General features: G+C 66.7%; 6 non-coding genes across 6 annotated transcripts; all 6 read left to right on the forward strand.

Annotated features, from left to right (window-relative positions):
• The first annotated feature begins 1,310 nt into the window (after window positions 1-1,310).
• Window positions 1,311-1,429, forward strand: LOC139704421 (5S ribosomal RNA). Its single transcript, XR_011706338.1, has one exon. It is a non-coding gene; the product is annotated as a 5S ribosomal RNA (ribosomal RNA).
• A 2,404-nt stretch (window positions 1,430-3,833) lies between these two features.
• Window positions 3,834-3,952, forward strand: LOC139704430 (5S ribosomal RNA). The gene has a single exon (XR_011706347.1). It is a non-coding gene; the product is annotated as a 5S ribosomal RNA (ribosomal RNA).
• A 2,403-nt stretch (window positions 3,953-6,355) lies between these two features.
• On the forward strand, window positions 6,356-6,474 carry LOC139704431 (5S ribosomal RNA). The gene has a single exon (XR_011706348.1). It is a non-coding gene; the product is annotated as a 5S ribosomal RNA (ribosomal RNA).
• A 2,403-nt stretch (window positions 6,475-8,877) lies between these two features.
• LOC139704432 (5S ribosomal RNA) lies at window positions 8,878-8,996 on the forward strand. The gene has a single exon (XR_011706349.1). It is a non-coding gene; the product is annotated as a 5S ribosomal RNA (ribosomal RNA).
• Window positions 8,997-11,397: 2,401 nt separating this feature from the next.
• Window positions 11,398-11,516, forward strand: LOC139704433 (5S ribosomal RNA). The gene has a single exon (XR_011706350.1). It is a non-coding gene; the product is annotated as a 5S ribosomal RNA (ribosomal RNA).
• Window positions 11,517-13,919: 2,403 nt separating this feature from the next.
• LOC139704422 (5S ribosomal RNA) lies at window positions 13,920-14,038 on the forward strand. Its single transcript, XR_011706339.1, has one exon. It is a non-coding gene; the product is annotated as a 5S ribosomal RNA (ribosomal RNA).
• Window positions 14,039-15,000: the final 962 nt, after the last annotated feature.

Here is a 15,000-nt window from a genome sequence, read left to right on the forward strand (position 1 = left end):
TCAGAGCAGGCAAGCGGTTCGGGGCCAGGGGGTTGCCATGGAGGACCAGGTGCCAAGAGGAGTTGAAGCCCGGCCGGTGGGGACAGGGAAGCAGAGGCCCCTTGGTCGCGGTCACCGGTCCACCTGCAGAGGACAGGACAAGACGCAGGGCCTGACGACCCGGTGGGCGCGTGTCCCCGCAACGCAACCACCGCTCCCCTCCCTCCCCCCTCTCCCCCCTGCAATGCTTGCAGGGGAGGGGGCTTTCCGTCTGGTGAGGCCGCCGACTAAGCTCCCACAGGGGTTTGAATCAGGGTGCTTCTTCCACAGGCGGTCCTTTCCTGGACACTGGACAGAGGGGTCTATGCCCTTCCTCAGGGCGGTGCTGTGCACGTGCTGGTCGTTGACTGGTACCAACAAGGCGCAGAGCCCTCCGACCTTGGCATTGGGTCCGAAGGGGGTGACTGCGGTGGCTTTGCAGAGTGGGCCCGAAACTCAGGGCGAGGCACGACCCCAGCGGCGCACTTCTGAGCCTGGCCGGGCGACTGACTGACTGGGAGCCAGCGGGCCGCTGCCCCCGGCCACCCTCTGCCCGGTTTTCCCTGAGTCCCTGAGTGTGTTCCTCCCTCCTGCCCTCCCTGTGCGTGGCTCCACTCGCCAGGCACGCTCAGGGGACGTGTGTGGCCGGCGGCTGGCCATTGCCCAGTCGGACTGCATTTCCGCCTGGGGCGCTGGGCCTGTGTCAGGGTCCCTGGGGTGTCCGAGGGGGGTGCCCGCCTGCCTCTCCGCCCCTGGCTCTCTGGGCTCCGGGCTAGGCTAGGCTAGGTTCGCGCGCGCGGGACACTGAAACGGCCAGGGCTTCTGGGCTTCTCCGCCTGGCGAAAGGCGGGGTGGGCGTGGCGGTGGGGGGCCGGGGGTCCGTGGGGGGGTTGGGGTCGCGGGAGGCCTGGGCCTTGGCGAGGAGCGGCGGTGGAGGCCAGGCCACGCCAGGCCACGCCAGGCCGGGGCGGGGCGGTGCGATCCCTGCGGGCGCTTGGTGGGGCTCGCGGTAGGTGGAGCCAGGTGGAGAGGGGCGGTGTTGGAGGCGGGACTCAGCCAGTCCCAGTCTCCCAGGACCCCTGGGCCGCTGCCCGGTGGAGTCAGGTCGGAGCGGAGCGTGAGAGCCCCCAGCCTTGAGTTGAGTTGGGTTGGGCTGCGCTGTTGTGGGGCGGGCGAGGGAGGCCCCCTGCGACCACCCCCTCCGATTTCCCCCCTCCACCCCCCTCCCGTCCCCTGGACTGAAGGGTGGAACCCGGAGCAGGCTCTTGAGGCGCCCCCGGGCGGCCCTCCCCGCCTACGGCCATACCACCCTGAACGCGCCCGATCTCGTCTGATCTCGGAAGCTAAGCAGGGTCGGGCCTGGTTAGTACTTGGATGGGAGACCGCCTGGGAATACCGGGTGCTGTAGGCTTTTGCGCCCCCTTCCCACACACACTTTTAACTTGCGTGGCCCCGAGAGACAGGCCGTGACCCCCGGGCCCTCGGGCCAGGGCGCAGGCGCAGCCCTGGGCTGCCGGTCGCTGTCCCTTCAGGCCTGCGGCTGGCCTCCCGACGACCAGCGCCCAGCGCCTGCAACAAGGCCCACAGGCCTGGCTCTCCCCAGGGACGCTAGGACACTCACTCCATGAGACCCCGCTGAGCCGAGCCAGGTCCAGGCCACGACCCTCCATGTGCACCCAGACCGACCCCCCCACCCCTCGGCCTGGAGGATGGGGTGTGTGGGGGGGCGACACCCGCCTTCCCCAGAACACGGGGCCCACCCGCGGGGCCCGCTCCCTCACCCGTTCCTGCCACACAAGCAGAACCTTGACACCCACATCCTGGGAGTGGGAGAGTCCATCGAGCGTCTCTGCCTGGGTCCTTCTCTCTTTGCACCACCTCCGCAAGGTCCCTCCTGTGTCTCTACCTCCTTCCCCACCGCCTTCCTCCGTGAGGGTCCCCCTGAGTCTATCTCTCTCTCTGCCTGTCTCTCCCTTTCACTCTCATCGGAGCAGCAGATGTCTCTGTGGGTCCCTGTTCATCCATCTCTCCTTCTCTCTTGTGCCTCTCTTGGCCTGTGAGGAGGCATCCCTGTCTCCATCTCCCACTCAATCCCTCTCTGGCCTTGACTCCTCTCTCTCTCTCTCTCCTCTCTCTCTCTCTCTCTCTCTCTCTCCACACACACACACACACACAAACACACACACACACACAGAGACACACACTCACCCCTCTACCCCCCACCCAACCCCAGCCAACTCACTCTGGGCTGCAAGTCACCAGGTCCATGGTAGCCTGGAGACTGGGCAAGTCACAGGTTCTCTCATCTCCCATCTAACTTCCCATGGATGTAAGAGTGGATTCACACATCACCCTTGAAGTGCGCGCAGGACTTCAGGGTGTGTGCTCAGCAGAGGCTGAGAGAGGGGCCGAGGAGGCCACAGGGTCTTAGGAGTCTGCGCTGAGAGCCAAGCAGAGAGCAGATGGCAAAAGAGGGCAGGCGCTCCTGAAAGAGGAGGAAGCAGCCTTCAGAGCAGGCAAGCGGTTCGGGGCCAGGGGGTTGCCATGGAGGACCAGGTGCCAAGAGGAGTTGAAGCCCGGCCGGTGGGGACAGGGAAGCAGAGGCCCCTTGGTCGCGGTCACCGGTCCACCTGGCAGAGGACAGGACAAGACGCAGGGCCTGACGACCCGGTGGGCGCGTGTCCCCGCAACGCAACCACCGCTCCCCTCCCTCCCCCCTCTCCCCCCTGCAATGCTTGCAGGGAAGGGGGCTTTCCGTCTGGTGAGGCCGCCGACTAAGCTCCCACAGGGGTTTGAATTCAGGGTGCTTCTTCCACAGGCGGTCCTTTCCTGGACACTGGACAGAGGGGTCTATGCCCTTCCTCAGGGCGGTGCTGTGCACGTGCTGGTCGTTGACTGGTACCAACAAGGCGCAGAGCCCTCCGACCTTGGCATTGGGTCCGAAGGGGGTGACTGCGGTGGCTTTGCAGAGTGGGCCCGAAACTCAGGGCGAGGCACGACCCAGCGGCGCACTTCTGAGCTGGCCGGGCGACTGACTGACTGGGAGCCAGCGGGCCGCTGCCCCCGGCCACCCTCTGCCCGGTTTTCCCTGAGTCCCTGAGTGTGTTCCTCCCTCCTGCCCTCCCTGTGCGTGGCTCCACCGCCAGGCACGCTCAGGGGACGTGTGTGGCCGGCGGCTGGCCATTGCCCAGTCGGACTGCATTTCCGCCTGGGGCGCTGGGCCTGTGTCAGGGTCCCTGGGGTGTCCGAGGGGGGTGCCCGCCTGCCTCTCCGCCCCTGGCTCTCTGGGCTCCGGGCTAGGCTAGGCTAGGTTCGCGCGCGCGGGACACTGAAACGGCCAGGGCTTCTGGGCTTCTCCGCCTGGCGAAAGGCGGGGTGGGCGTGGCGGTGGGGGGCCGGGGGTCCGTGGGGGGTTGGGGTCGCGGGAGGCCTGGGCCTTGGCGAGGAGCGGCGGTGGAGGCCAGGCCACGCCAGGCCACGCCAGGCCGGGGCGCGGCGGTGCGATCCCTGCGGGCGCTTGGTGGGGCTCGCGGTAGGTGGAGCCAGGTGGAGAGGGGCGGTGTTGGAGGCGGGACTCAGCCAGTCCCAGTCTCCCAGGACCCCTGGGCCGCTGCCCGGTGGAGTCAGGTCGGAGCGGAGCGTGAGAGCCCCCAGCCTTGAGTTGAGTTGGGTTGGGCTGCCGCTGTTGTGGGGCGGGCGAGGGAGGCCCCCTGCGACCACCCCCTCCGATTTCCCCCTCCACCCCCCTCCCGTCCCCTGGACTGAAGGGTGGAACCCGGAGCAGGCTCTTGAGGCGCCCCCGGGCGGCCCTCCCCGTCTACGGCCATACCACCCTGAACGCGCCCGATCTCGTCTGATCTCGGAAGCTAAGCAGGGTCGGGCCTGGTTAGTACTTGGATGGGAGACCGCCTGGGAATACCGGGTGCTGTAGGCTTTTGCGCCCCCTTCCCACACACACTTTTAACTTGCGTGGCCCCGAGAGACAGGCCGTGACCCCCGGGCCCTCGGGCCAGGGCGCAGGCGCAGCCCTGGGCTGCGGTCGCTGTCCCTTCAGGCCTGCGGTGGCCTCCCGACGACCAGCGCCCAGCGCCTGCAACAAGGCCCACAGGCCTGGCTCTCCCCAGGGACGCTAGGACACTCACTCCATGAGACCCCGCTGAGCCGAGCCAGGTCCAGGCCACGACCCTCCATGTGCACCCAGACCGACCCCCCCACCCCTCGGCCTGGGAGGATGGGGTGTGTGGGGGGGCGACACCCGCCTTCCCCAGAACACGGGGCCCACCCGCGGGCCCGCTCCCTCACCCGTTCCTGCCACACAAGCAGAACCTTGACACCCACATCCTGGGAGTGGGAGAGTCCATCGAGCGTCTCTGCCTGGGTCCTTCTCTCTTTGCACCACCTCCGCAAGGTCCCTCCTGTGTCTCTACCTCCTTCCCCACCGCCTTCCTCCGTGAGGGTCCCCCTGAGTCTATCTCTCTCTCTGCCTGTCTCTCCCTTTCACTCTCATCGGAGCAGCAGATGTCTCTGTGGGTCCCTGTTCATCCATCTCTCCTTCTCTCTTGTGCCTCTCTTGGCCTGTGAGGAGGCATCCCTGTCTCCATCTCCCACTCAATCCCTCTCTGGCCTTGACTCTCCTCTCTCTCTCTCTCTCTCTCTCTCTCTCTCTCTCTCACACACACACACACACACACACAAACACACACACACACACAGAGACACACACTCACCCCTCTACCCCCCACCCAACCCCAGCCAACTCACTCTGGGCTGCAAGTCACCAGGTCCATGGTAGCCTGGAGACTGGGCAGTCACAGGTTCTCTCATCTCCCATCTAACTTCCCATGGATGTAAGAGTGGATTCACACATCACCCTTGAAGTGCGCGCAGGACTTCAGGGTGTGTGCTCAGCAGAGGCTGAGAGAGGGCCGAGGAGGCCACAGGGTCTTAGGAGTCTGCGCTGAGAGCCAAGCAAGAGAGCAGATGGCAAAAGAGGGCAGGCGCTCCTGAAAGAGGAGGAAGCAGCCTTCAGAGCAGGCAAGCGGTTCGGGGCCAGGGGGTTGCCATGGGAGGACCAGGTGCCAGAGGAGTTGAAGCCCGGCCGGTGGGGACAGGGAAGCAGAGGCCCCTTGGTCGCGGTCACCGGTCCACCTGCAGAGGACAGGACAAGACGCAGGGGCCTGACGACCCGGTGGGCGCGTGTCCCCGCAACGCAACCACCGCTCCCCTCCCTCCCCCCTCTCCCCCCTGCAATGCCTTGCAGGGGAGGGGGCTTTCCGTCTGGTGAGGCCGCCGACTAAGCTCCCACAGGGGTTTGAATCAGGGTGCTTCTTCCACAGGCGGTCCTTTCCTGGACACTGGACAGAGGGGTCTATGCCCTTCCTCAGGGCGGTGCTGTGCACGTGCTGGTCGTTGACTGGTACCAACAAGGCGCAGAGCCCTCCGACCTTGGCATTGGGTCCGAAGGGGGTGACTGCGGTGGCTTTGCAGAGTGGGCCCGAAACTCAGGGCGAGGCACGACCCCAGCGGCGCACTTCTGAGCCTGGCCGGGCGACTGACTGACTGGGAGCCAGCGGGCCGCTGCCCCCGGCCACCCTCTGCCCGGTTTTCCCTGAGTCCCTGAGTGTGTTCCTCCCTCCTGCCCTCCCTGTGCGTGGCTCCACTCGCCAGGCACGCTCAGGGGACGTGTGTGGCCGGCGGCTGGCCATTGCCCAGTCGGACTGCATTTCCGCCTGGGGCGCTGGGCCTGTGTCAGGGTCCCTGGGGTGTCCGAGGGGGGTGCCCGCCTGCCTCTCCGCCCCTGGCTCTCTGGGCTCCGGGCTAGGCTAGGCTAGGTTCGCGCGCGCGGGACACTGAAACGGCCAGGGCTTCTGGGCTTCTCCGCCTGGCGAAAGGCGGGGTGGGCGTGGCGGTGGGGGGCCGGGGGTCCGTGGGGGGGTTGGGGTCGCGGGAGGCCTGGGCCTTGGCGAGGAGCGGCGGTGGAGGCCAGGCCACGCCAGGCCACGCCAGGCCGGGGCGCGGCGGTGCGATCCCTGCGGGCGCTTGGTGGGGCTCGCGGTAGGTGGAGCCAGGTGGAGAGGGGCGGTGTTGGAGGCGGGACTCAGCCAGTCCCAGTCTCCCAGGACCCCTGGGCCGCTGCCCGGTGGAGTCAGGTCGGAGCGGAGCGTGAGAGCCCCCAGCCTTGAGTTGAGTTGGGTTGGGCTGCGCTGTTGTGGGGCGGGCGAGGGAGGCCCCCTGCGACCACCCCCTCCGATTTCCCCCCTCCACCCCCCTCCCGTCCCCTGGACTGAAGGGTGGAACCCGGAGCAGGCTCTTGAGGCGCCCCCGGGCGGCCCTCCCCGTCTACGGCCATACCACCCTGAACGCGCCCGATCTCGTCTGATCTCGGAAGCTAAGCAGGGTCGGGCCTGGTTAGTACTTGGATGGGAGACCGCCTGGGAATACCGGGTGCTGTAGGCTTTTGCGCCCCCTTCCCACACACACTTTTAACTTGCGTGGCCCCGAGAGACAGGCCGTGACCCCCGGGCCCTCGGGCCAGGGCGCAGGCGCAGCCCTGGGCTGCCGGTCGCTGTCCCTTCAGGCCTGCGGCTGGCCTCCCGACGACCAGCGCCCAGCGCCTGCAACAAGGCCCACAGGCCTGGCTCTCCCCAGGGACGCTAGGACACTCACTCCATGAGACCCCGCTGAGCCGAGCCAGGTCCAGGCCACGACCCTCCATGTGCACCCAGACCGACCCCCCCACCCCTCGGCCTGGAGGATGGGGTGTGTGGGGGGGCGACACCCGCCTTCCCCAGAACACGGGGCCCACCCGCGGGGCCCGCTCCCTCACCCGTTCCTGCCACACAAGCAGAACCTTGACACCCACATCCTGGGAGTGGGAGAGTCCATCGAGCGTCTCTGCCTGGGTCCTTCTCTCTTTGCACCACCTCCGCAAGGTCCCTCCTGTGTCTCTACCTCCTTCCCCACCGCCTTCCTCCGTGAGGGTCCCCCTGAGTCTATCTCTCTCTCTGCCTGTCTCTCCCTTTCACTCTCATCGGAGCAGCAGATGTCTCTGTGGGTCCCTGTTCATCCATCTCTCCTTCTCTCTTGTGCCTCTCTTGGCCTGTGAGGAGGCATCCCTGTCTCCATCTCCCACTCAATCCCTCTCTGGCCTTGACTCTCCTCTCTCTCTCTCTCTCTCTCTCTCTCTCTCTCTCTCACACACACACACACACACACACAAACACACACACACACACAGAGACACACACTCACCCCTCTACCCCCCACCCAACCCCAGCCAACTCACTCTGGGCTGCAAGTCACCAGGTCCATGGTAGCCTGGAGACTGGGCAGTCACAGGTTCTCTCATCTCCCATCTAACTTCCCATGGATGTAAGAGTGGATTCACACATCACCCTTGAAGTGCGCGCAGGACTTCAGGGTGTGTGCTCAGCAGAGGCTGAGAGAGGGCCGAGGAGGCCACAGGGTCTTAGGAGTCTGCGCTGAGAGCCAAGCAAGAGAGCAGATGGCAAAAGAGGGCAGGCGCTCCTGAAAGAGGAGGAAGCAGCCTTCAGAGCAGGCAAGCGGTTCGGGGCCAGGGGGTTGCCATGGAGGACCAGGTGCCAAGAGGAGTTGAAGCCCGGCCGGTGGGGACAGGGAAGCAGAGGCCCCTTGGTCGCGGTCACCGGTCCACCTGCAGAGGACAGGACAAGACGCAGGGCCTGACGACCCGGTGGGCGCGTGTCCCCGCAACGCAACCACCGCTCCCCTCCCTCCCCCCTCTCCCCCCTGCAATGCTTGCAGGGGAGGGGGCTTTCCGTCTGGTGAGGCCGCCGACTAAGCTCCCACAGGGGTTTGAATCAGGGTGCTTCTTCCACAGGCGGTCCTTTCCTGGACACTGGACAGAGGGGTCTATGCCCTTCCTCAGGGCGGTGCTGTGCACGTGCTGGTCGTTGACTGGTACCAACAAGGCGCAGAGCCCTCCGACCTTGGCATTGGGTCCGAAGGGGGTGACTGCGGTGGCTTTGCAGAGTGGGCCCGAAACTCAGGGCGAGGCACGACCCCAGCGGCGCACTTCTGAGCCTGGCCGGGCGACTGACTGACTGGGAGCCAGCGGGCCGCTGCCCCCGGCCACCCTCTGCCCGGTTTTCCCTGAGTCCCTGAGTGTGTTCCTCCCTCCTGCCCTCCCTGTGCGTGGCTCCACTCGCCAGGCACGCTCAGGGGACGTGTGTGGCCGGCGGCTGGCCATTGCCCAGTCGGACTGCATTTCCGCCTGGGGCGCTGGGCCTGTGTCAGGGTCCCTGGGGTGTCCGAGGGGGGTGCCCGCCTGCCTCTCCGCCCCTGGCTCTCTGGGCTCCGGGCTAGGCTAGGCTAGGTTCGCGCGCGCGGGACACTGAAACGGCCAGGGCTTCTGGGCTTCTCCGCCTGGCGAAAGGCGGGGTGGGCGTGGCGGTGGGGGGCCGGGGGTCCGTGGGGGGGTTGGGGTCGCGGGAGGCCTGGGCCTTGGCGAGGAGCGGCGGTGGAGGCCAGGCCACGCCAGGCCACGCCAGGCCGGGGCGCGGCGGTGCGATCCCTGCGGGCGCTTGGTGGGGCTCGCGGTAGGTGGAGCCAGGTGGAGAGGGGCGGTGTTGGAGGCGGGACTCAGCCAGTCCCAGTCTCCCAGGACCCCTGGGCCGCTGCCCGGTGGAGTCAGGTCGGAGCGGAGCGTGAGAGCCCCCAGCCTTGAGTTGAGTTGGGTTGGGCTGCGCTGTTGTGGGGCGGGCGAGGGAGGCCCCCTGCGACCACCCCCTCCGATTTCCCCCCTCCACCCCCCTCCCGTCCCCTGGACTGAAGGGTGGAACCCGGAGCAGGCTCTTGAGGCGCCCCCGGGCGGCCCTCCCCGTCTACGGCCATACCACCCTGAACGCGCCCGATCTCGTCTGATCTCGGAAGCTAAGCAGGGTCGGGCCTGGTTAGTACTTGGATGGGAGACCGCCTGGGAATACCGGGTGCTGTAGGCTTTTGCGCCCCCTTCCCACACACACTTTTAACTTGCGTGGCCCCGAGAGACAGGCCGTGACCCCCGGGCCCTCGGGCCAGGGCGCAGGCGCAGCCCTGGGCTGCCGGTCGCTGTCCCTTCAGGCCTGCGGCTGGCCTCCCGACGACCAGCGCCCAGCGCCTGCAACAAGGCCCACAGGCCTGGCTCTCCCCAGGGACGCTAGGACACTCACTCCATGAGACCCCGCTGAGCCGAGCCAGGTCCAGGCCACGACCCTCCATGTGCACCCAGACCGACCCCCCCACCCCTCGGCCTGGAGGATGGGGTGTGTGGGGGGGCGACACCCGCCTTCCCCAGAACACGGGGCCCACCCGCGGGGCCCGCTCCCTCACCCGTTCCTGCCACACAAGCAGAACCTTGACACCCACATCCTGGGAGTGGGAGAGTCCATCGAGCGTCTCTGCCTGGGTCCTTCTCTCTTTGCACCACCTCCGCAAGGTCCCTCCTGTGTCTCTACCTCCTTCCCCACCGCCTTCCTCCGTGAGGGTCCCCCTGAGTCTATCTCTCTCTCTGCCTGTCTCTCCCTTTCACTCTCATCGGAGCAGCAGATGTCTCTGTGGGTCCCTGTTCATCCATCTCTCCTTCTCTCTTGTGCCTCTCTTGGCCTGTGAGGAGGCATCCCTGTCTCCATCTCCCACTCAATCCCTCTCTGGCCTTGACTCTCCTCTCTCTCTCTCTCTCTCTCTCTCTCTCTCTCTCACACACACACACACACACACACAAACACACACACACACACAGAGACACACACTCACCCCTCTACCCCCCACCCAACCCCAGCCAACTCACTCTGGGCTGCAAGTCACCAGGTCCATGGTAGCCTGGAGACTGGGCAGTCACAGGTTCTCTCATCTCCCATCTAACTTCCCATGGATGTAAGAGTGGATTCACACATCACCCTTGAAGTGCGCGCAGGACTTCAGGGTGTGTGCTCAGCAGAGGCTGAGAGAGGGCCGAGGAGGCCACAGGGTCTTAGGAGTCTGCGCTGAGAGCCAAGCAAGAGAGCAGATGGCAAAAGAGGGCAGGCGCTCCTGAAAGAGGAGGAAGCAGCCTTCAGAGCAGGCAAGCGGTTCGGGGCCAGGGGGTTGCCATGGAGGACCAGGTGCCAAGAGGAGTTGAAGCCCGGCCGGTGGGGACAGGGAAGCAGAGGCCCCTTGGTCGCGGTCACCGGTCCACCTGCAGAGGACAGGACAAGACGCAGGGCCTGACGACCCGGTGGGCGCGTGTCCCCGCAACGCAACCACCGCTCCCCTCCCTCCCCCCTCTCCCCCCTGCAATGCTTGCAGGGGAGGGGGCTTTCCGTCTGGTGAGGCCGCCGACTAAGCTCCCACAGGGGTTTGAATCAGGGTGCTTCTTCCACAGGCGGTCCTTTCCTGGACACTGGACAGAGGGGTCTATGCCCTTCCTCAGGGCGGTGCTGTGCACGTGCTGGTCGTTGACTGGTACCAACAAGGCGCAGAGCCCTCCGACCTTGGCATTGGGTCCGAAGGGGGTGACTGCGGTGGCTTTGCAGAGTGGGCCCGAAACTCAGGGCGAGGCACGACCCCAGCGGCGCACTTCTGAGCCTGGCCGGGCGACTGACTGACTGGGAGCCAGCGGGCCGCTGCCCCCGGCCACCCTCTGCCCGGTTTTCCCTGAGTCCCTGAGTGTGTTCCTCCCTCCTGCCCTCCCTGTGCGTGGCTCCACTCGCCAGGCACGCTCAGGGGACGTGTGTGGCCGGCGGCTGGCCATTGCCCAGTCGGACTGCATTTCCGCCTGGGGCGCTGGGCCTGTGTCAGGGTCCCTGGGGTGTCCGAGGGGGGTGCCCGCCTGCCTCTCCGCCCCTGGCTCTCTGGGCTCCGGGCTAGGCTAGGCTAGGTTCGCGCGCGCGGGACACTGAAACGGCCAGGGCTTCTGGGCTTCTCCGCCTGGCGAAAGGCGGGGTGGGCGTGGCGGTGGGGGGCCGGGGGTCCGTGGGGGGGTTGGGGTCGCGGGAGGCCTGGGCCTTGGCGAGGAGCGGCGGTGGAGGCCAGGCCACGCCAGGCCACGCCAGGCCGGGGCGCGGCGGTGCGATCCCTGCGGGCGCTTGGTGGGGCTCGCGGTAGGTGGAGCCAGGTGGAGAGGGGCGGTGTTGGAGGCGGGACTCAGCCAGTCCCAGTCTCCCAGGACCCCTGGGCCGCTGCCCGGTGGAGTCAGGTCGGAGCGGAGCGTGAGAGCCCCCAGCCTTGAGTTGAGTTGGGTTGGGCTGCGCTGTTGTGGGGCGGGCGAGGGAGGCCCCCTGCGACCACCCCCTCCGATTTCCCCCCTCCACTCCCCTCCCGTCCCCTGGACTGAAGGGTGGAACCCGGAGCAGGCTCTTGAGGCGCCCCCGGGCGGCCCTCCCCGTCTACGGCCATACCACCCTGAACGCGCCCGATCTCGTCTGATCTCGGAAGCTAAGCAGGGTCGGGCCTGGTTAGTACTTGGATGGGAGACCGCCTGGGAATACCGGGTGCTGTAGGCTTTTGCGCCCCCTTCCCACACACACTTTTAACTTGCGTGGCCCCGAGAGACAGGCCGTGACCCCCGGGCCCTCGGGCCAGGGCGCAGGCGCAGCCCTGGGCTGCCGGTCGCTGTCCCTTCAGGCCTGCGGCTGGCCTCCCGACGACCAGCGCCCAGCGCCTGCAACAAGGCCCACAGGCCTGGCTCTCCCCAGGGACGCTAGGACACTCACTCCATGAGACCCCGCTGAGCCGAGCCAGGTCCAGGCCACGACCCTCCATGTGCACCCAGACCGACCCCCCCACCCCTCGGCCTGGAGGATGGGGTGTGTGGGGGGGCGACACCCGCCTTCCCCAGAACACGGGGCCCACCCGCGGGGCCCGCTCCCTCACCCGTTCCTGCCACACAAGCAGAACCTTGACACCCACATCCTGGGAGTGGGAGAGTCCATCGAGCGTCTCTGCCTGGGTCCTTCTCTCTTTGCACCACCTCCGCAAGGTCCCTCCTGTGTCTCTACCTCCTTCCCCACCGCCTTCCTCCGTGAGGGTCCCCCTGAGTCTATCTCTCTCTCTGCCTGTCTCTCCCTTTCACTCTCATCGGAGCAGCAGATGTCTCTGTGGGTCCCTGTTCATCCATCTCTCCTTCTCTCTTGTGCCTCTCTTGGCCTGTGAGGAGGCATCCCTGTCTCCATCTCCCACTCAATCCCTCTCTGGCCTTGACTCTCCTCTCTCTCTCTCTCTCTCTCTCTCTCTCTCTCTCTCACACACACACACACACACACACAAACACACACACACACACAGAGACACACACTCACCCCTCTACCCCCCACCCAACCCCAGCCAACTCACTCTGGGCTGCAAGTCACCAGGTCCATGGTAGCCTGGAGACTGGGCAGTCACAGGTTCTCTCATCTCCCATCTAACTTCCCATGGATGTAAGAGTGGATTCACACATCACCCTTGAAGTGCGCGCAGGACTTCAGGGTGTGTGCTCAGCAGAGGCTGAGAGAGGGCCGAGGAGGCCACAGGGTCTTAGGAGTCTGCGCTGAGAGCCAAGCAAGAGAGCAGATGGCAAAAGAGGGCAGGCGCTCCTGAAAGAGGAGGAAGCAGCCTTCAGAGCAGGCAAGCGGTTCGGGGCCAGGGGGTTGCCATGGAGGACCAGGTGCCAAGAGGAGTTGAAGCCCGGCCGGTGGGGACAGGGAAGCAGAGGCCCCTTGGTCGCGGTCACCGGTCCACCTGCAGAGGACAGGACAAGACGCAGGGCCTGACGACCCGGTGGGCGCGTGTCCCCGCAACGCAACCACCGCTCCCCTCCCTCCCCCCTCTCCCCCCTGCAATGCTTGCAGGGGAGGGGGCTTTCCGTCTGGTGAGGCCGCCGACTAAGCTCCCACAGGGGTTTGAATCAGGGTGCTTCTTCCACAGGCGGTCCTTTCCTGGACACTGGACAGAGGGGTCTATGCCCTTCCTCAGGGCGGTGCTGTGCACGTGCTGGTCGTTGACTGGTACCAACAAGGCGCAGAGCCCTCCGACCTTGGCATTGGGTCCGAAGGGGGTGACTGCGGTGGCTTTGCAGAGTGGGCCCGAAACTCAGGGCGAGGCACGACCCCAGCGGCGCACTTCTGAGCCTGGCCGGGCGACTGACTGACTGGGAGCCAGCGGGCCGCTGCCCCCGGCCACCCTCTGCCCGGTTTTCCCTGAGTCCCTGAGTGTGTTCCTCCCTCCTGCCCTCCCTGTGCGTGGCTCCACTCGCCAGGCACGCTCAGGGGACGTGTGTGGCCGGCGGCTGGCCATTGCCCAGTCGGACTGCATTTCCGCCTGGGGCGCTGGGCCTGTGTCAGGGTCCCTGGGGTGTCCGAGGGGGGTGCCCGCCTGCCTCTCCGCCCCTGGCTCTCTGGGCTCCGGGCTAGGCTAGGCTAGGTTCGCGCGCGCGGGACACTGAAACGGCCAGGGCTTCTGGGCTTCTCCGCCTGGCGAAAGGCGGGGTGGGCGTGGCGGTGGGGGGCCGGGGGTCCGTGGGGGGGTTGGGGTCGCGGGAGGCCTGGGCCTTGGCGAGGAGCGGCGGTGGAGGCCAGGCCACGCCAGGCCACGCCAGGCCGGGGCGCGGCGGTGCGATCCCTGCGGGCGCTTGGTGGGGCTCGCGGTAGGTGGAGCCAGGTGGAGAGGGGCGGTGTTGGAGGCGGGACTCAGCCAGTCCCAGTCTCCCAGGACCCCTGGGCCGCTGCCCGGTGGAGTCAGGTCGGAGCGGAGCGTGAGAGCCCCCAGCCTTGAGTTGAGTTGGGTTGGGCTGCGCTGTTGTGGGGCGGGCGAGGGAGGCCCCCTGCGACCACCCCCTCCGATTTCCCCCCTCCACTCCCCTCCCGTCCCCTGGACTGAAGGGTGGAACCCGGAGCAGGCTCTTGAGGCGCCCCCGGGCGGCCCTCCCCGTCTACGGCCATACCACCCTGAACGCGCCCGATCTCGTCTGATCTCGGAAGCTAAGCAGGGTCGGGCCTGGTTAGTACTTGGATGGGAGACCGCCTGGGAATACCGGGTGCTGTAGGCTTTTGCGCCCCCTTCCCACACACACTTTTAACTTGCGTGGCCCCGAGAGACAGGCCGTGACCCCCGGGCCCTCGGGCCAGGGCGCAGGCGCAGCCCTGGGCTGCCGGTCGCTGTCCCTTCAGGCCTGCGGCTGGCCTCCCGACGACCAGCGCCCAGCGCCTGCAACAAGGCCCACAGGCCTGGCTCTCCCCAGGGACGCTAGGACACTCACTCCATGAGACCCCGCTGAGCCGAGCCAGGTCCAGGCCACGACCCTCCATGTGCACCCAGACCGACCCCCCCACCCCTCGGCCTGGAGGATGGGGTGTGTGGGGGGGCGACACCCGCCTTCCCCAGAACACGGGGCCCACCCGCGGGGCCCGCTCCCTCACCCGTTCCTGCCACACAAGCAGAACCTTGACACCCACATCCTGGGAGTGGGAGAGTCCATCGAGCGTCTCTGCCTGGGTCCTTCTCTCTTTGCACCACCTCCGCAAGGTCCCTCCTGTGTCTCTACCTCCTTCCCCACCGCCTTCCTCCGTGAGGGTCCCCCTGAGTCTATCTCTCTCTCTGCCTGTCTCTCCCTTTCACTCTCATCGGAGCAGCAGATGTCTCTGTGGGTCCCTGTTCATCCATCTCTCCTTCTCTCTTGTGCCTCTCTTGGCCTGTGAGGAGGCATCCCTGTCTCCATCTCCCACTCAATCCCTCTCTGGCCTTGACTCTCCTCTCTCTCTCTCTCTCTCTCTCTTTCTCTCTCTCACACACACACACACACACACACACACAAACACACACACACACACACAGAGACACACACTCACCCCTCTACCCCCCACCCAACCCCAGCCAACTCACTCTGGGCTGCAAGTCACCAGGTCCATGGTAGCCTGGAGACTGGGCAGTCACAGGTTCTCTCATCTCCCATCTAACTTCCCATGGATGTAAGAGTGGATTCACACATCACCCTTGAAGTGCGCGCAGGAC

This window comes from Marmota flaviventris, unplaced genomic scaffold (assembly GCF_047511675.1).
Source record: "Marmota flaviventris isolate mMarFla1 unplaced genomic scaffold, mMarFla1.hap1 Scaffold_588, whole genome shotgun sequence".
Classification (NCBI taxonomy): Eukaryota; Metazoa; Chordata; class Mammalia; order Rodentia; family Sciuridae; genus Marmota; species Marmota flaviventris.